This window comes from Anastrepha obliqua, chromosome 3 (genome assembly GCF_027943255.1).
Source record: "Anastrepha obliqua isolate idAnaObli1 chromosome 3, idAnaObli1_1.0, whole genome shotgun sequence".
Taxonomy (NCBI): Eukaryota; Metazoa; Arthropoda; class Insecta; order Diptera; family Tephritidae; genus Anastrepha; species Anastrepha obliqua.
This window is the reverse complement of record NC_072894.1, coordinates 42,530,596-42,552,633: the sequence shown is the minus strand read 5'-3', so window position 1 is coordinate 42,552,633 and position 22,038 is coordinate 42,530,596. Positions and strand designations below refer to the sequence as shown.

The window sequence follows — 22,038 nt, the reverse complement described above, 5'->3', positions numbered from 1 at the left end:
GCATGCATGTATGTACAGACACAAATACACATATGTACTTACATATATTTATATGGGCAAAAACATGAGTGCATGAAGCCGCACATTTCGATAGAATAGCGTTAACTTGCTTGAGTGCAATATTATTAGTGTTATTTCAATTGAGTGAATGGCAGGAACGCATACAAGTCACATGACTTAAATTTGTTTTGCGTTGGACTGTCTGGCATTTTGCTCACTCCTCTAACTATTTGTTTACATTCGCTAATTCATTCGAAGGTAAAGAGGTCTGCAGTTAGTAATTTTAAATGATTGCATGTTACATAAGGAATGCTATAAATTTGATATAAAGACGATACAAATTTATTTATGTTTACTGCACTTGGAAAAATAATATAGTATTAAAAGTAAACGACAAAGGGTGCTCCAAATACATGTATATATAATTTTTTAAATGAGGAGCGTACTTTTTTATTTTTGTTTACGCAGTTTTAAATTCAATCAGCATGGCTCGTTGGTGCACGCTAGTCATTGTAACATCAGCTCCTTCCTCATTTCGAAAGAAATAAGGGCCGATAATGCGTCAGTGCTTTGAGAACATCACGATAAAAAATATCGAGTATTCGTTTTATGGAAAGAAACTCTCAACTCCGTCAGAAGAAAAAATTGTCAAAAATTTATTTTTTGAGTTTCTTGAAACTTGCACTAACAAAATTCAATGTACTTCAAAACTGCATACTCGAAATTTTTCTAGAAATTCCTATTAAAAAGTTTGAAATTTTGATGAAAATTCGCTGATTTTTATAAAATTCGTACACAGTTTGAAATTTCCGTTATTTTGGTTTTGTTGTAGTATAAACTAAAATTTAATAAAAAAAATACCTAAAATTAAAACTTAAATAAATAAATAGTTAAAACCTCTCAATATGTGGTGTAAACATTTTTTTTGGCGCTGACTGTATCTATACAAAAATGCTCAGAACACTGACTAGCAACCTTCGTTCGACCGTGCGCATGATAACTCGAGCAAAAATTTATATATTTCTATGAAACTTGAGCGAAACCGGTCAATAACCACGCCCACCTCCTATATAACGCCAATTTTCAAAAAATAAAATAGTCTTTCTGTTATAAATGAAACGAAATATTCTAAAATTTAGTACAAATTACGAACCTAAAAAAATCAATAGGACGCAAGCAAAATTTTTGATAACTACTAAGTTGTCTAAACTTGGCACAAGTATTGCACCTCGCCTCATTTAGATCTGACATTATTGATATTGTGATCAGGTAAAACCAAAAAACATGCCCACTCTTTATAAGTCAAAAAATTTCGGTCCGTCCATCCAAAATTAACTTTTACGAAAATGTGAACTATATAAGTTATATAAAGTTCGGTCCGGGCGGACTTTAAACTTCGTTACTTCTTTACATTTATTAGGCTTTCCCCTGTTTTTCTGCAAATTACAAAAATTCCATTTACGTCATGGGTGATACCTCTATATACAACTTATGTTTAGAATAGACGAGTAATGCACACCAATGTGTCAATAATTGGCTTTAATAAAACTAAATTGATATTCAATGGCTGGGGAAACGAATTCATGAGAAAAACAAAAAGGTTTCGACAATTCTGACTCCGCATTCTATAAAATGATAAATGGTTTTGACTTGTCATATTTTAACTAAGTAAAGTACCCTTACGAATATGTACACCCATACATATGTATGTAATTGTAACGGGTGATTTTTTAGCTATTACCTTTTTAAACAGTTGGTTTAAACACCTGACGCACGTTTCGTGTTTTGTTTCACTGTCAAACATCTTCAGTTTGGTCTATAATTCATTTACATATGTACTATATGTTTTGATGATTATCATAAAAATTTGTAAGCTGACTTTTCTATCAATAAAACAACAAAAAAAATATTTGTATTTGAAATAAAATGAAATAAATTGACTTCGTGTGCTAAATTTTTTTCATAAATGTTGTATTTTTTTTTAATATATTTGACGGTTTTTGGCCAGTGGTCGATTTTTCGACCAGTCCATATCTAAAACACCGATGGTCAGAATTTTTTTTTTTTTTTTAATTTTTCTTGATCATGGTCCTATAAGCACTGACTAAAAAGGAAATGGAAAAATTATGTCGAATTCTTGTAGCGGCCGAAGATGGGTTAATAAAACTAAATTGATATTCAATGGCTGGGGAAACGGAATTCATGAGAAAAACAAAAAGGTTTCGACAATTCTGACTCCGCATTCTATAAAATGATAAATGGTTTTGACTTGTCATATTTTAACTAAGTAAAGTACCCTTACGAATATGTACACCCATACATATGTATGTATGTAACGGGTGATTTTTTAGCTATTACCTTTTTAAACAGTTGGTTTAAACACCTGACGCACGTTTCGTGTTTTGTTTCACTGTCAAACATCTTCAGTTTGGTCTATAATTTAACCATGAATCGTCTTACAAACGAACAACGCTTGCAAATCATTGAATTTTATTATAAAAATGCGTGTTCTGCAATGGGTACGTAAATAAGAACAATTGTCGATTTTGGAGTGAAGATCAGCCAGAAGAATTGCAAGAGCTACCAATGTATCCAGGAAAGGTCACAGTTTGGTGCGGTTTATGGGCTGGAGGTATCATTGGACCGTACTTCTTCAAAGATGCTGCGAATCGTAACGTAACTGTGAATGGTGAGCGCTACCGTGAAATGATATCCAACTTTTTTTTGCCCAAAATGCAAGAGCTTGACTTGCTTGAGATGTGGTTTCAGCAAGACAGTGCCACATGCCACACAGCACGCGTAACAATGGACTTGTTGAGAGGCAAGTTCGGTGAACATTTTATTTCACGTTCGGGACCTGTCAATTGGCCACCCAGACCGTGCGTTTATAGGCGTTATAGATTTTTTTTGGGGTATGTTAAAGCTCATGTCTATTCAGACAAGCCTGCTTCAATTAATGCATTGGAAGACAACATTAAAGCATTTATCTGTGAGATACCGGCCGAAACATTGGAAAGAGTATGCCAAAATTTGACTAACCGGATGGACTATTTGAGGCGCAGTCGCGATTAACACTTGCATGAAATAATCTTCAAACATTAAATTATATGGATTATAATATCGATTTTAATAAAAATTTCATGCATTTTTCTGAATTTTACGTGTGTTCGTTTGAAAAACTTTCCTATAGCTCTTAAAAAATCACCCTTTACATATGAATGTTTTAAAATTGTGGTATATGTAGTGAAAATTTCTTAACAGACGCCGGTTGGTGTCCTAATTAAAGCTCAGTTGCATCAGATTTTAAAATAAACTTTAATGTAGGTCTACCGTGTATGTAAAAATAAAAATACATTCTTCCAAAGTTTTAAGTCAACTTAATACAAGTTAAGGAGATAAATCTTTGCGAGTTTTCACTCACTTTCTCGACTTGAGGTGTCATATTTTTCTCCAAAATTGTTTTTGAAGTCAATTGACATGATTTCTCAAGTTCAAGAGGTTATAGTCCAAGCTGTGCCATATGTAATTTTAATGAAATTATAATACAATACATTAATATAGGCGATGTCGTGTCTGCTCGTTTGGCCCTTCTCGTGTTTTCGCAAATCATATATGTTTGTACCGTGTCCAATTGAGAAAGAAATCAGCAAAGCATAATAAAGGGTGATTAAGTTTTAAGGGCCGGTGTTGATTTTGAATAAAATACATTTTTTTAAGGAAATTATTATCATTTCTCTCTATTATGATAATATTGGTATGGCTCAATTACGTGTGGAACAAAATATCGGTCAAATGGCCGCCGCAACCTCGGCGGCACACTTCCGTCCGATGGTCCACATTTTTGATGACGCTGAGGCATAATTGAGATTCTATGCCATTAATGTGCCGAATTATCTCATCCTTTAGCTCTTGAATTGTTGCTGGCTTATCAACGTACACCTGTTCTTTCAAATAGCTCCAAAGAAAGAAGTCCAACGGTGTCGTTGACGTTTAGGTGTGGTTCACATTCAACATCAGCCCTTGAAATTAAACTCCCTTTATTATCTATGGTTGACTTACAAGCCAAAACACTTTGAGACAAGCAATGGTGTGCAATCGTCAAATAAAGACCTCTATCACTCAAAATTATAAATAAAATAATTAAAGTAAAAAATTATGTAAAAATAAAATTCTATTCTAATTTTACGCCACTTTGCATAATACTTGCTATACAGCTAGACGCGACTTATAGGCTACGCTGAAATTTTTATGCACAGCTGGACTTTTTTAGTTCTAAAATATACTTATTGCTCTTAGGTTAGGTTAGGTTATGGTGGTAGTCGGTCTTCATGACCGGGAACCTCATTTACCTTCCTTCGTGGAACCATTTTGTGGCTCTTATGAAACGTAGTATTGATCCCAACCCCACGCCAGACAGCTCTGTAGGAGAATTAAAAAAGTATTTACCTAAGCAACCTGCTTTGATTTTAGCTAGGGCTCGACAATTGCAAAGGAAGTGCTCAACTGTTTCTTCCTCATCTCTGCAACTTCTGCAATATTCTTGGGAGAAAACTCCTAGTATTGAGGAATGACTGCGAAATAACCAGTCTGTTAGACACGTATCTTCATTTCTGTTGTTTTTTTATTAGTTTGGTATGGTACTTTTATCACTGAGCAGTTGAAGAGCGGTACCAGCTGGTGGTATCAGAGGAAGAGGAAAGCCTCCTCTGCGTTGGAAAGATCAGGTGGAGAAGGACTTGGCTTCACTTGGTGTGTCCAATTGGCGCCGGTTAGCACGAGAAAGAAACAATTGGCGCGCTTTGTTAAACTCGGCCAAAATCGCATAAGCGGTTATCGTGCCAATTAAGAAGAAGTAATTGTAGAGCAGTACCTTTTCTGGCTAGCTCATCACCTTAACAGTTTCCCTCAATATCTCTATGCCCCGCAACCCAAATAAGGCTGACGTTGAATACGTCGCTAATATCATATAGGGCCGCCCGGCATTCCTGTGCAACCTTCGATCTTAGTATAGCCGCATTCATTGATTTTTGTTACGGCGTGCGTATTTAGATATGTAGCCACTTCTTTTATAGCTAGAACCTCTGCTTGATAGACGCGGCAGTAATCTGGTAGTCAAACGAATAGTTCAAGTCCTAATTCCTCCTTATTACTCTTACACAAAACAGTTTTACAAATAAGACATATTTTTAGCAATCAATTTTTTTTAGAATATTGCTTGTTTTGAGATTTACTATATACTACAAAAAAAAACCACATAACTGAAAGTTTCAAACTTTCTATAAAATTAAAAAAGAATTCAATAAATTTTAATCAAAATTACAAACTTTATAATCAGAATTGAATATTGGTTTGTGGTGGCTCAGAAATCGCATTGATTTTTTAACATTATTTTTTGCATAAAACATATGTTCATAAATAGAAAAATGCTCAACATCATATACAACAAAATTGTTTATATGTATGCACATCAATCCTTTGACTTGCCAAAACGAAAACTCAAGGGCGTGTTAGAGTCGCGTTGTTTCATTTATCAGGAAATCAAATAACAGTGTCATTAACCGGCAACAAACAACTTGTACTATTTGCCCGCCAGTTTCACAAGTGTCAATTGCCACTGTATCACTAGCGTTGTAACTAGCGAATCGAGTAACTAACCACTCTTCTAACTCAAGGTAATGCAACGCGAGAGGAGTTTAACTGTTTTTGTGCTATCACCGCAGTGAGCCACCAGCTGATAGTTAACTTACTCCTTGTAATATTATTATTGACGTTTATACTTTATAAATATACTCGTACATATAAAGATTCACATATATTTAAATAAATAAACTGAAATGGCTTAAAACTGTCTTATGGTCGATCCTTAGCTTCTGGCCGATGCTACGACTACTACCATGGCGGTTAACTTCTGGTTCTTTCTATGATTTTATCGACATACTCGACTGAATTTCACGTAATTAGCTGTTACAGCTTTTACGGCACCATAAACATCATTCCCAACATCCTATAACTCATAACTGAATGGAACAAATAAAAAACTGCAAAAAAATTTTTGAGTTTGAAATGTCATATTGACAATGAGATAAACTTTAAAATGTTTGATCGATACTTTCCGAGATATCGGTCACTATAGACATCTACGAGAAAATAATAGATTTCTTTCCCCAAACTGATATATTCTATACACATATATGTATGTATTGTATATAGAAACACCAGTTATTAACCCGAAATCTTGTGTAATGCATAAAAGGCCCAATTCAATTACGTGCGCGCATTTAAATATAAGTGTCGTGAAGTAATTGTTTTTAGTGGGGTTTTTATTATTGTATAAAAAACAAAACAATTATCTTGACGTGCACGTGAGAAAACATCCAATAAGCCATTTAAAGAAAAGTTAATTGTATAAATGTACATACTGTACATATGGAGGAAAAAATTATGACAATACCGGCATTTAAAACGTCTTATGAGAAATCGCAAATATTTTGGAAAAATCAATAAAAGAGAAATAGAAGGGGTGGCAAGAGAAAATAGTAAGTTCGAAGAACTAAGAAAAAACATTTTCTTATTATCTGATCAGTTTTAACTGACTTCGTATTTGCCTATGCAAGTGCATAGCTGTGATGATATTGTCAGTACAATTGTACTTTTTCCCGTAAATGCAAATTATAATTTGTCGAGGTTTACAAAAGATGCTTTTACTTGGACACGCGTTTTTTAATTTTTTTTTTCTACATAAGAAATTTTGGCCTCCTCTAGTTGGGCTCCCAATCCGTCTATTTAATTATTGTACCTAAAATATTTATCCGTTTAATTATTGTACCTAAAATATTTATCCTAAACAGTAAACAAAGAAACTAATATACAAGTCTGGTACCTAAAACAGTAAGATGAGGTATAAGTATGAATACGACTGTCAAATATGTTGGGAGTCAGTCCAGTATTAACATAGTGTTAAGAACTACCCTAAAATTTAATTCATAAAAATAAATTTTTATATTTTTCCAAAGTCAAGCAAGTCTTTGACTTTCTTCCAAGTCTTTAACTAGCGTTAGTAAGTGGCAAATAGATGAAGCAACTGATATATCAGGGAATAGTTATATTAGTTGTTTAGGAGGTACTTGCTAGCAGCGAAACTTGCTCGATAACTTTTTAATGCTTTCAGATGCAAATTTTTAGTCAATTTAGTCGAGCAGAGATGTCGTGAATATAAGAGCACTAATATATATGTAGGTATGAATATTTAGAGCATTTACAAGGGTGTCGTAAGTGACGTATTGTTGTATGTTGTAAGCTTGAAATTGGTAAAAATATGTTTAGGGAAATCGCACGCAATTACAAAATATTTGGTTCTGGTTTCGATTCCTCTCACCGTTAAAAACTTTGAGACATAAGACAATACGGATTTTATAACATTTTGTGAATCACCTAAGCGAATATAATAAAAAAAGAAGATTTACTTGTATTTTTTGTACCAATTAAAGCTTTTGTAGAACTTTTTCGACGAGCTTGTGTACGTAAATAAAAAGCAACTCTTACTCAACTGAGGGTCTTGCTTAGCCTTGTTTTCTAGAGACTTGAAAACATCACACATTCGCTTGGGGCGAGTACAACAATTTGAGAAAGGAAAAAGCAAAGTTTGGCAGCTCGAGGGCAGGGCGATATTATAGCAAGAAAATAAAACATCATTCGTTTTTCTTACTTCTCTGCATTCGAAAATTATTAAAGAAAGTATCATTTTCCATTTTATTAATTACTTCCATGAAACTTTTTGTTCAGGGTGTTTTCTACTGTGGTTTTTTAATTTATGTTGTAACATGAGTAGAAACAGCAAGTCGTTTTCCTTTCTCTTTACTCTTATTAAAGCGATTGTGTGATTTATTTCCGCATCTTCAGTTGAATGAAAAATATTTGATGGCACAAACTTAAAACCCAAGTAAATCTGCAATGCAGTGCAAAATCGACCAAGTGTTAGAGCTGAATGTGATACTACTGCTCTAGTCAGTTCTATTGGGCCATAGTGCACTGCGACTTTTGATGTGGTCTTTTGTACTTTACCATACCTAAACTTACCTACTGCAGGGAAGCTTTACATTTTGGATGTCAACCTATGTAGCTAGGATTTCCATTATTATTACCGAGTTTAGTAAACTATTTTATTTCCGAATTGAATTTTTATAATTCTTCATTAAATATTGAATGTTCCACTCCTTCGTTTATGAAACAACGAATTATATATAAAATATGCAACTGTTGAATTCAAATAAAAGTATTTTATTTGAACTATTGAAGTGTTTGGCACCTCACCATGAGTGCGGTAGTTGGTTTATTAGATTTCATAAAGTAAACAGTGCATTATCACTGCTGAGGGTTTGTAGTATCTGCGTGGTCATCTACGTTGTTATTTGACTTATCAGTACTAGCGTGGTGGCTGACGAATGATATTACAAAAAGAGGGAGGGCAATTAACTTCCTCCTGGTGCATGTTAACATTAAACTCCGCAGTTGATTGCACGCAAAGTCGATTGGCGCGAGACTAGTCATGACTACCGATGTTTAGTGAAATCCGCTAATTCAGAACTAGCTGCGTTCACTACAAGGTATGCTTTATGTATGGAAGTGTGTCTGCTGCCCATATACAAATATTTCTTAGGCTAATTACTGGCAAAAGCAAATATTTTTTTACATTTATAAATAGAATACCGCATAGGTAGCTATTCTTTTTTTATTTATGTTAGGCAGAAATATGTAAAAGATAAACAAAATTGTCATTAGGTCACGTTCATTTGTCTATTTGTGAGTGTAAATATTTTTGTTTTTGTTTTCTTTGCTATCGAATTTTGTATTGTAACTTTAGACACAAATGTATTGCAATACCGTTTCCTTTTATATTTCCTAGGAACTAAGTTCAACAGACAAAATAAAAACGTTGGCTCTTATTTACGAGGCGCGTTCAACAAGTATCACAAATTTTGTGTTTTTTCAAATATTTTTAACACACTTTTATTAGGTCGGGTTGTATGTATGTATGTATGTATGTATGTAACGGAATCTTTGAGCTTAATTTTCACTGGCTTCCAAAAATCTGATCGACTTGAAATTTTGCACACCTATCAAGGATCGATGACAATGCAATAATTTGATAAAAGTTTTCCATTATCCTTATTAGGATTGCCAGGATTAATATTTTCTTCTTTTTATTGTGGGCAAAAAGTAAGGTGAATTTGGTTGTAAAATGAAAAATCTTTATTTATTCTTGTAAATCAGTTTCTCAGGCTCCCTCCACGAAATAAGTGCTTCATCCCGATTACTTCTTTATCACGGCCGATAACTGCATAGCTTTAGACTCACAGTCGATAAGAAAGGAATTAAATATAACACGAATATATCGAATCATTAATTCACTGACTGCAATGATAACAATAATTTTCATTCATAATAAAAAATAGTTAAAAAAAAAATAACTAAAAAACACGCTTTTTTGCTGATCGAACTAAAAAGTAGAAAATAAAAAATAGTTTAAAAAAACTAAAAAACACGCTTTTATTGCTAATCGAACTAAAAAGTAGAAAATATATTTTAATGACAAAGGGACCTATAATGAAGTAATAGCAAATCGAACGATCAGTCAAAGTCAACTACCTCAGAACAGAATTATAACAAAAATTAAGATACAAATAGAGTAATTCAAATTAGAGTTAAAAGCGTGGGATGCTTGATATAGTAAATATTACAATCATTCTATTGGCAACTATCTATGTACAGAGGGTTATGAAAGTGAAGCAAAATGCATCCGACGCTTTTAACTCTAATTTGAATTACTCTATTTGTATCTTAATTTTTGTTATAATTCTGTTCTGAGGTAGTTGACTTTGACTGATCGTTCGATTTGCTATTACTTCATTATAGGTCCCTTTGTCATTAAAATTTATTTTCTACTTTTTAGTTCGATTAGCAATAAAAGCGTGTTTTTTAGTTTTTTTAAACTATTTTTTATTTATTTATTCATTAATATCTATTTGGTTCCCTTCAAAGTAATCCCCATGAGGCATTGTGTACTTGCGCCAACGTTTTTTCCGATCTTCGAAGCACTTCAAAAAATCATTTTCTTTTATCTTGTTTTTTGCCAAAAAGTCGCGCACAAGCAACGATGTGTGAGCAGGGGCGTTATCGTGGTGCAAGAGCCAATTTTTGTTTTTCCACAAATCTGGTCGTTTCTGGCAGATTGCTTCGGCCAAATTGTGCATAACATGCAGGTAGTATTCCTTATTGACCGTTTTACCTTGTGGCAAGAACTCACGATGAACAACGCCCCTGCAATCGAAAAAAACGGTAAGCAAAACTTTTACATTCGACCGAACTTGGCGCGCTTGTTTCGGTCTTGGTTTGTGCGGCAGCTTCCTTTCAGATGATTGAGCTTTGGTTTCCACGTCATAATCATAAACCCAGTTACGACCCTCTGGATCAAATTTGAGTCGTCGCGGACAGAGTCCAACATCTCATTAGCAATGTTCATGCGATGCTGCTTTTGGTCGACGTTGAACAGTTTTAGTACGAATTTTGCGGCGACCCGTCTCATGCCCAAATCATTGAAAAAAATCGAATCGCACCTGCCAATCGATATATCTACGTCTTCAGCAACTTCTTTAATGGTGATTCGAGGATTGGCCAATACTATTTTCTTCACTTCATCAATTTTTTCGTCTGTTGTTGAAGTGCTCGGGCGTCCGGCACCGGCACACTTTTCGTCGTTCACATTTTCTCGGTCTTCTGAAAACATTTTGTACCACCTATAAAAGTTACTCTGGTCCAAAGTAGCTTCTCCGTATGACACAGTTAACATTCGGATGCATCCGCGCATTTAATTTCGTTTTACACACAAAATTTGATACAAGTTCTTTGATCCATCTTTTTGAATAGGTAAAAATCGACGACGAGCCGAAACACGTGCAAGCAAAGCAGCTGTCAATAATTAACTGAACATTGAAAATGGCCGAACTCGTCGGTATGAGTGAGAGACATGAGACATGAGACCAACATGTCACCACAAAAAAATCGAAATTCGAATATACTTAACCTGCGAAAATTCAAAATTCGCGATACTTTTTGAACACACCTCGTATTTAAATAATATTTTAATATTGGCGCTTCACAATGCGCTTTTTATACATACGTACACATATGCTTATATGTATATGGGCATTCAAGTCCACAAGGTGTGTGTCTTTCATAAAATAATCAATGAGAACTCATACAACCCGATATTATTATCTCGGAACCCAGAGGATGGGCGAGAACGCGTAGATAATTCAGTAAAAAATGTACCCGGAACTCGTCAGCATAACAAAAACGCATCAATTACTCATTGCATTGATATACAAGGTTTTTCAGTAAGAGCGCTTCAACTTTTGAACTTTTTTGAATAAAACACAAACGGTTTGACTTTTTTAACTAATTTTTATTTTATTATCGAGTTTGAACATATTCATTTAAGTATGAAATTCGATTTCTTTTGCATGACCACCGCGTGCACGTTTTACGAAGTCCAATCGTTGAACCCAATTTTCGACCACTCTTTTGCATAAATCGGCCGAAATTCCAGCAATTTCGCGTGCAATATTGGTTCTGAGCTCACAAATCGTCGCCGGCTTATTACTGCAGACCAATGACTTTACATAACCCCTCAACGGGACGGCTTGTTAAATGGACCGTAAAATGGCCGTAATGCTCTTAAAGTAGCAGCAACAGAACGATTATTTTCATAAAAAATTTGCACGATTTGCAATCGTTGCTCAAGTGTGTAGCGTTCCATGATAAAATGTATACTAATGAAGTTTACAAATGACAAGCGAAAAATAAAAAATATTGCGTCGTTCGCCCTCCCTATCGGAAAAAAGTTGAAGCGCACCTATTGAATAACCCTATATATTTCAGAGTAACCAATACACAAACAATAATCCAATACTTTTGCTAACCTTTAAATTTTCCTTTATCAACTCCATCATATCCAAATGTTTTCTGGGAATTGGTAACGTAGAATAGAAACCGTATGAAATGGAACGGGTTAGATATTATTTTTGTTTAAATGTTCATTTGAAAAATAAAATATTCCATTTTTGTCGGTAACATTTTTCTGCGCCACAACATTTTGCTGAAAGTAAAGCACCCCAATGGGATTAGCCGGAAACAGTTGATCTGGATTACAGCAGTTCCTTTCTTATACGACTCCTTTTCTTCTACATACAATATGTGACTTTGAAACAAAAGCACTCTTTAGCGAAAACTCGCAGTATGCTTAGTATCATACATTACAAAACCAATATTTAAGACAAAAAGTCAAGTATAGAGTGCTTTTTGACTTGTGGTTTAATAACTGAAATGGCAAACTGTATTCATTAACTGTATTCAGTAAGGTTTGTCAGGGCAAGTCATCGTTGAACGCTAGAATAAAGCTTCTAAATTGTGGAAAATTACTTAGAAAAAAATAAATAAATCTGTTTGCGCAGTTCATAGACCTCTGGCGGCCTCATCGCTCCTTCTTTCTTTCGAAATGTGGAAGAAGCTGCCATTACCCTAAACGGAAGTCGAGGACATTTGGTTCCAACAGCGCAACTTTTGATATAGCGCACCAGTACCCTCCACAATCGATTTATTGGACCGATCGAATGGGCCGTGCAACTCGTGGCTATGTAACTTGTAGCTGCGGCTGAAGTATGACGGATATCATATTAAATAAAAAAAAGCCATGAAATTATCTATCAGGGTATAATAAAAACAAAATATTATTACATTAATTTATAATTATATTATTATAATATATTTTGTATTATCATTTTAAGTTCTCAAGCTCTTAAAAAATCGTCCGATAGTTCACCAACCCAAAGTATTAAAACAATAACCGTTGCAAGCCGACAATAATGCACAATGGGACGTTAATGACCCATGAACTTAAATATGTGGCATAAAACGGTTATATGCATATGCATATGTAAGTAGTGCGTTTACTTTGGTTGAGTGAAAATCAATAATATGTACTTAAACGCTCTTTTCAGAGAGGAAGCGAACACAGGTTTGAGTTAGAGAGGAAATGAAATGGAATGGCTGTAGAGTCTGTAGCCTACATATGTATGTATAAATTAATTATAAATTTATTGTAGCCTAAAAGGTTTTTAGTTGCAAAAATATGTGGGCACCCCTTAATTATTTAATGTATTTCACAATCAGGAGTACTTTTACTGCCCTCTGGAGAGATTGAACACTTAACGAATTCGTAGATTCAATTATGACAATAACTAAGATGAAAAATCGGCTGACAAATGTTAGTCTTTTTCGGACTTAGGACAATATTGAAAGATTCTGTTGAGCTAATATGGACGTCGAAAGCATGAGCCTTAAAATATTTATGGAAAATATTGAATTCGAGGAAGTTTTCCACTATGAGTTTCTCTCACCCGTCGAAATACTCAATTGAAACCTCGATTGTCAACAAACGACCAAATGCAGCAGGCGTTGGCATATAGGAAACGTGTTAAGTCTATACAGGTATAAAAGCGAGCCCGAGGCCCGGTAGCTCGGACGGGAGCTTCTATCGCATCTACCATGTACGAGTAGTACAGGTCTGAAACCACGCGATTAACATCCTTTAGCGCATTTGAAAAATTCCCTTCATGTTACAAAACTCGCAACTGGCCTCAAGCCAACCTTGTAAAAATTAGCTGGTCAAGAAACGAGTACTTCCTCAAATGCTATATCATGAAATTTCTTTCAAAATCGAACGAAATGATCGAGCGAATTCTAAATATCTTAATTTAATCGTCGCAATACATCACCGGTCGCCGTAGCCGAATGGGTTGGTGCGTGACTACCATTCGGAATTCACAGCGAACGTAGGTTCGAATCTCGGAGAAACAGCAAAATGAAGGAACAGTTTTTTCTAATAGCGGTTGCCCCTCGGCAGGCAATAGCAAACCTCCGAGTGTATTTCTGCCATGAAAAAGCTCCTCATAAAAAATATCTGCCGTTCGGAGTCGGAGTCCCTCCATTTGTGGAACAACATCTAGACGCATGCCACAAATAAGAGGAGGAGCTCGGCCAAACACCCAAAAAGGGTGTATGCATGTATGTATGTATATATAATACAGTAATAAAATGCTCAGAATATTTTATTTGAGTTAATGAGGAAAAGTAAGGACAAAAAAGTAACGGCCTTGTGTTTAGTTTTTTGTATTTATAATTACTCTCAATAATAAAAAGGAAAACAATTTCACAATAACTTATTCACTATTCACAATTTCTCAGCAAGTGGAGTAAACTTTTCATAGCTTGGCTGTATTCATACTGCTTTTTTGATTTACCAACGCTTTATAAAAAAATCGTTTCTGTAGAGCTTAAGTTTGTTCAGCTATAGAATTCGTTTAGTAATTAGAAAGCTATATATACTATTCGAGGGACTTCCATAAAAATAAACGACACTCCAAAAAAAAAAAACAAAGAAATAGATATGTTCATAAATCATTCGACCGGATAAGCGTGACAAAGCAATAACGATGAATCAACAAGAATACGTTTATTACACTATATTTACTCAAACACGTGCTAATACAAACTTACATACGAATTCACATTCGTTTATATGTACATATCCTTCATATTTCATTTTATTCGACGGGAAGTCAATATTCATTATTGCCCAATACTCAATATTTCAATGCTTCTTATCATAGAAAATGCAACACATGTTTGGGTTAAAGAGCCGGTTGCATAAAAATTTGCGTTTAGATGGTATTAAATGAATGAATAAATGAAATTAAATTAAACAGGGAATGGACTTAAATCTAAGAGAAACGAAATGACATGAAATAAAAATAAATAAATCAGAAGATATGAAATTAAATGATATGAAATCAAATGAAGTAACATCGAAGATATGAATAAAAAGGGATATACCAAATATTAACTTTATGGATATACACATATGCTTTAACTTTTCCAAACTTTTTTCACAACCACATTAGGCACAGGCTTGAAATTCTAGATACAAAAATGCTTTATGGTATTTTACTTTAACGTATGCACGGCCGCAGTAGCCGAGCAGATTTGAGGTTGGCTACTTATTGCACAGTTGGAAATAATATAAAGTGGCTGCTGCAGCAATTACTTTCCCAGATTTCTCAGTTTGGCATACATTTTGAAAGCACTCTCATCACAACATCTGGAGACACCTTTAGTGTATGAGCGTGACGAAACATGGATCCTTACACAGCACAGTGGCGTATAAAGAAACTCAGTGAAAGGAGGGTTAGTTTGCTCGAAAATATTTTTTTGTAAGCTTCGATCATATTTAAGTACATATTTTAAAACGAATAATGTATGTCTATTAATATACATATATATTACATTAAAAGCAAGTAAGAATGTGAACAATTCGGCCCGGACAATTCGGTATACTCGCTCGATTTTCACTGTCCATTTTTTTAATATTTTTCGTTTATCGGAATTCTTTTTGCGTTTATTATATGTGATAGATGTGAGTAAGTTTTCTTCGTTCAGGTTTTATCTTTTTTTGAAAGGTACCTCTGTATGTGAGTTGGGTGTGAATGATGCAATCAATTTTGCTTAAGTTTTCGAGCGTACGAATGAACGGGCACACTAACATGACTAAGTTGAATGCTCTGATTATGCTGAATATTTTTGGCATATATCACTAAGTATAACTATTTTCTCTCTCCTCTTACTCCTTTGAGGATCATACGAGGCTTTTCCAGCGTACGCGATTAGATGCTAAAGTCTTAGCATTGCCCCAGCTTGCCTTTATGAGGTTAGGAGTGGTCATAATTTTCAAAAAATTGGATGTTTGCATTTTCTTAAAGTATAATATCTTAAAAACATTGTGTTTCAAGTGAAATTTCAAGTGAATCCGACAAATACATTTTGAGTTATTCAACAATTAACGAAGGGCGCTCGGGCGATACATAAATCCATAGCAAAACTTTAAATGCGTTTTTCTCAAAACTATGATTTTTGACCTGGTGATCCCTGTAACTTTAAAACCGCTTGATAGATTTAAAACATAAAAACTCGTGCCTGATAGAAGAATTTTTTTTTTTTAAATTTTTTAAACAATTAGTTTTTAATTTCAATTAATTTTCGAAAATTTGAAAAATATTTCCTGAGCCCGCTATATTGTTAATTTCATTGAAGCATAAGATTATCTATTAATAAAATTAATTTCTCTTGTCCGATTGATTTTAGATGAATCTCCAAGGACTTGTGATTATCACTGTAAGGGGCTTCTGAAGAAACGGGCTCCTCACAAACAGCGTTAACTTTTGCAATTATGAATTTTCTTTTTTTTTAATTTTGCTAAAATGAAGTCGATGTATTAATGCTATGTTCTTATTTTTGTTAAATAAAGCAAATGACTTGCAAAACAATTTTTGGAAATCATAATTTTTTCGGGCCTCTGACTACCCCTTACCCATTATGGAAAACAAAACATGCAGGATGGATCTTTTCCTGGTGTTCTTTGGCCGATATCTGCCTCACATATTTTCACGTACAACTGTTATAGGCATAAGTGGTTGGGCAAATTATGCCACCTAAGAACCCCCCTCTAAAAACTAGGCCCTACACAGACTCGTAAAATTATATCTCCTAATTTTGTGATATCGTTAGAAATATTCCACTTGCAATGAGTGAATGAACTGCGAAGGCCATGGTTTAGTGTATTTGTGTGTGACATACCGGCAGTAGATGTCAAGCTCAATTCTCACCGTGAAAATCAAATTTTTTTTTTCCAAACAACAATCACCCACTGCAGGCACGAAAGCATTTTCTATAAAAAAAAATCACCTGTCATACGCAGTAGTTAAAGTACTCTCAGAGCTCTCCGTTTATGGGATAACAAACAAACCGCACATCTGACCAAGGAGTGGTTCGCCCTGAATTTCTTGCCAAAAGCTGCAAGCAAAGTTATCGTGAAATTACTACGGTACGGAATAAATATTGTAAGTATTTATCTTTGTAATTACTTTTACACACAATACACTAAAGTATCTTTGTATGTATACACTAGAAATACAATTATTGGATTACTCAACTTTTATATGCTTGAATGTAAGGAAGCCACATAATCACTGCTGAATAGAAATTGTTTGAGCAGAAGTAAAGGGCGTAGAAAACTTAGTTCTATTTATTTGATTGAGCTGTTGACCGTTAAGTAAAATATGGCGCGCTTATACTCTTTTGTTTGATATGGTGAAAGTCCAGTGGAATAAACTTAATTTAGTTTGTTATGGTTCATCTCAATTGAAAGCATATTCACCTCTTGAATCGGTCAACAATAGCCAGCTTTGTAAACAACAAGTGTGTATTATTTGTCTGCCACGAAAAATGCCAAAAGTGAAAAAAGAGCAAAATAAACATCTAAGTTCCTTTTTCTGAAAAAGTGAGTAGTAAAAAGCTTATTTTGTCTTTTGAAGGCGAAATGAAGGACTAAACTTCAAATGTAAAAAAAAATCATTAATCAAAATTTTTCTAGAAACAAGTGTCTCCTTATTATTTTGTCTTTTCAAGGCGTCATAAAGGACTTATCTTCAACTGTAAAAGAAATCATTAATCAAATTTTTTCTTGAAATAAGTGTAATCTCATTATATGCCGCCATAACAGCACATGACAATATGTAACCTAATATATAATATATAGACATATATAGGTATGTATATGTATGTATATATATATATATATATACATTTGGCGCGTACACCCTGTTTGGGTGTTTGGCCGAGCCCCTCCTCCTATTTGTGGTGTGCGTCTTGATGTTGTTCCACAAAAGGAGGGACCTCCAGTTTCAAGCCGACTCCGAACGGCAGATATTTTTATGAGGAGCTTTTTCATGGCAGAAATACACTCGGAGGTTTGCCATTGCCTGCCGAGGGGCGACCGCTATTAGAAAAATGTTTTTCTTAATTTTTGGTCTTTCACCGAGATTCGAACCTACGTTCTCTCTGTGAGTTCCGAATGGTAATCACGCACCAACCCATTCGGCTACGGCTGCCGCATATATATGTACATACATATACATATCTATACATCTATATATATAAAAAGAAGTTACATTTCCTTGGTAATCTTATAACTCAAGAACCGTCAAACCGATTGACACAAAAATTTTAGAGTTCTTTTCTATCTTTGAGGAGGTAGTTTGTGTGAAGTTTGATTGAAATCAGTGCAGCCGTTCCTGAGTTATGACATTTTATGTGAGTAATGGTTTCCTCTCATACGAAATGCCTGTATGGGAAAAACAACAACAAATACACAGCCGCTTATGAGCGTTTCTGTTGTACTGTTGTGGTTGTAAGTGTATTATATTAACATTAATTTTGGACGAAAATATAATAAAAACTGGATCATTCAAGCAACTGGAAAAACATTTTTAACTTTATTTATATATTTTAGCATAATTTATTTAGCGTAAAAAATTGAATCAAAGTTTAATTACAAGTTTTTATCGGCTCTTTCACCTTACCTGTATATAGGTAACCACCACAATCAAATTTTAAAAAAGTATAGAAAAGGCTATTGTGACATCTTTAGAAAGTATGTTGAATGAAAAAAATCAACTAATTCAACTGTTTAAACATTTTACGAGTTCTATAAAGAAAACTTAATATGAAAAATTTCTTGCGATATAAAAAAAGCATTTTATGTATGGTGGTGCGAAGCCCACTGGGAAATGCTAGTTATATATAATGAAAGAGAATGATATGTTTAGATATTTTTTAACAATTACAGCTAAACTCAAATCAGCTAAACAACGTTCACCCTCTCATTTTGTCGAGGGTAGCAGATGCCGCATATGCGCCTGGTGCGAGTACAATAGTTGGAGAAAAGGAAACGTTTCCCTGTGAAAGTAATGATTAGAAAGCGAAAATTTGACAGCTCTGGCGAGGCATTGCAAGAAAATTAAATACCAGACCTCAATTGCACGATTCCACCTTTTATCCTTTTGGATGAGCAAGTAAACTTTAACGTTAAATATGCTTCAAATAGTGGTATGTATATGTATTTTAGAAGACGCGAAATATATTTTAGGGAATACTTAAGATGATACGTATAATTTATAGAAATCACTTCATATATCTCAGATTTTTTTTTTCAGTTTTTTTTATTGTCTAATAAAATTTGTAAATATGGGCATGGAAAAAGGAAAAATATAAGTAGATCTCAACGATTTTTCTTTTACGTAACTTTTGCTGCATAATTTTTAAATATTATATTAAGCATGAATTTTTTTATAAATTTTTTTTAATGAAAATTCTGGTTCCTTTAGCATACACTTAGCAATTATGCAAGTAACTACAATTCGAGTATTTAAATCCTTCAATCGCAGTCCACTTAATCAGCTGTCACATTTCATATTCAGATAAAGAACCTTTAATATGAACTTTCCACATGTACAAGGTCAGTAAGTCAGATGTTGAATATCATGCAAATATCTTTGAAATGACCTTAAGAATTGTAGTCAAGTCAGCAAAAACTTGCACACACACATTCATGGCAGAAATTGAATTCAAGCAATTCGGATGCTGACACAGATGAAATTATTTGAAGGTTCTCTTGAACGAATCCTTCTTATTCCATTGTCATTGAAATTTCTTCACAAACTAAACTATTCTTCTACTCTTGCTGCCTTGACACATTTACATGCGTACAATTATTGTTTTAATTCAGTTGGATGATCTTCAAAAGGAAACTAACGAGCTATTCCAGAATAGCTGGCAACAAATTACCCAAATACAAAGCTACAGTGCCGAACAAAACTTTCCGCCAAAAGGCAAGTGCAAGAATAAACGGACAAAAGATTAACATGACCACATTTTTGAATGCCAAACAAGATAAAAAATTATGTAGATAGTATTATCAACATAAAATAGTCGCCAAGAAATTTAGAAATTTATAAGTACAGTTTGTGACCTTACTACAATAAGTTTTTGCAAATCCATAAGTTTTCATCAAAACATTAGCTTTCATCTATTCATTAGCTTTTAATCATTTATAATATTTCACTAACCCGTATGCTTTCATCTATTCATTAGCTTTCATCCATACATAAGCTTTCACAAGTTCATTAGCTTTCATTCGTCCATAAGCTTTCACCAGAGTATTTAATTAATTATTTTATAAAAAGAGAACAAAGAAGAAGAGAATGGCTTAGAGTTTAATTCCTATCAAGAGGTAACACATATTGACAATACTGGGATGAAAAAAATTTAGAAGTAAAACTTAAACGACCCGACTCTTACGTGGATGGAGAAAAACAGAAAGGTGCAGCAATAGCTCTTATGAGCAACATGAGAGTGATGAAGGTGTCATGGTATGGAACTGCATGTAAACAAGTAAACGGTCAAATTCTTTTTTGGAGAAGCAGCCACAAGCATGAATCTTAACTAGATGCTTAACAGTTGGTTGAAGTTGGCGATTATCAGCAGTACACCAGGACCGACATACTCGCCTATAAAGAAGTTCATTCGTGAATATTTCCATTGTCTAATTCCGTTCTGGTGCATGGGAACTATTCGGAGTTCAGCGAACGCAGGTTCAAGTCTCGGTGCATGAAACGCCAATATGAAGAAAATGTTTTTTTCTAATAACGGTTGCACCTCGACAGGAAATGGCAATTCTCCGTGCCTATTTCTGCCATGCAAAAGCTCCTCATATAAAATATCTGTCATTCGGAATTGGCTTAAAACTGAAGATCCCTCCATTTGTGGAGCTCGGCCAAACTCTTAACAAAAGTGTAAGTGCCATATATATAAATTTATTTTTAATTCCATTCTGATTTTTTCATAGCCATGCAAGTATTTTTTCAATGTCTTCTAATGACGTGCATAATTTAAAACGACGATAAGTTTCGATTAATGTTCTTCCGATCTTGCTTTGGGCCGATCCGTTTTGGGCTTCGTCTTGGAAAGTCGTCAACTTTTGTAACTTCAGTATGCCAGTGCAATTATTTATTTATCAACGTTCTCAATTTTTTCCCCCAATATTTTGTTGCAGATGCAGGTAACATTTGCGGGCCTCCAAGATCTGCTCTTAGGAAAACTGCTTCAAATCATTTTGCATACGGGTTCGAAACGAGTTCGTAAAGGCAAAGTACAGCTTCAAAATATCTCAGAAAACTAACAAGTTGCACAACACGTATTTCGAAAGGGATACTCCTATTTAGCAGCATTCAATTTTTTTTTAACGGCACTCCAAGTTTGAATTTTGCCGGTCACGCTCCTATTAGACAGACTTTATTACATTTTACTAGCATTCCTGTTCATACGAGATAATCATATTTTCATTTCTAAATTAATTGCATTGCTTATCATCCAACATAGCATTAAGTTACAGCAGAGTAAATGCAGAAAAAAACCGTTAAATAATAAATGTAATAACAAGTGACCGAAATAAAGTACATATATCGTTGCTGTATTGGTGGTGTTACAAAAACGAGCAAACCAACAAAAATAAAACAAGCAAGCGAAGGACGAGAAACAACAAGTAAGGAAGTGCTCAATTCGGTCCGGTTCGTCCTTTATATACCCACGCAGATTGCTAATTTGTGGATTCGAACAAACTCATAGACAATGAGAGTTTTAGCTATTCTATTTTAATCAGATGGACAGACGGAAATTTAGACTGAACATAAAAAAAAAGTGGGTGTGATTTCTGACCGATCTAATAAGAGGTTCTTTCTAATAGCGGTCACCCCTCGGCAGGCAATGGCAAACATCCGAGCGTATTTTTGCCATAAAAAGTTAGTCAAAAAAAACTATTTGCCGTTCGTATTCGGATTGAAAGCTGTAGGTCCGGTCCTTAGATTTGTGGAACAACATAACACCTAACAGAAGTGTTCGCGCCCATTATTTATTTATTTTTTAATGAATATTTATTTTGGATCAAAATGAGATGGGGATCAATACATGTACCAAGTTTGAACGAGTTTTATTAAGTCGTTATTGAGTTAATATATATACGCATTTATCCAA

The 22,038-nt window shown here is 34.3% G+C and overlaps 1 protein-coding gene across 1 annotated transcript in view; it reads right to left on the bottom strand.

Annotated features, from left to right (window-relative positions):
- The window catches only part of LOC129241254 (band 3 anion transport protein-like), a 188,491-nt gene that overhangs the window by 35,574 nt on the left and 130,879 nt on the right, over window positions 1-22,038 (bottom strand). The gene's annotated exons all lie outside the window — the stretch shown is intronic.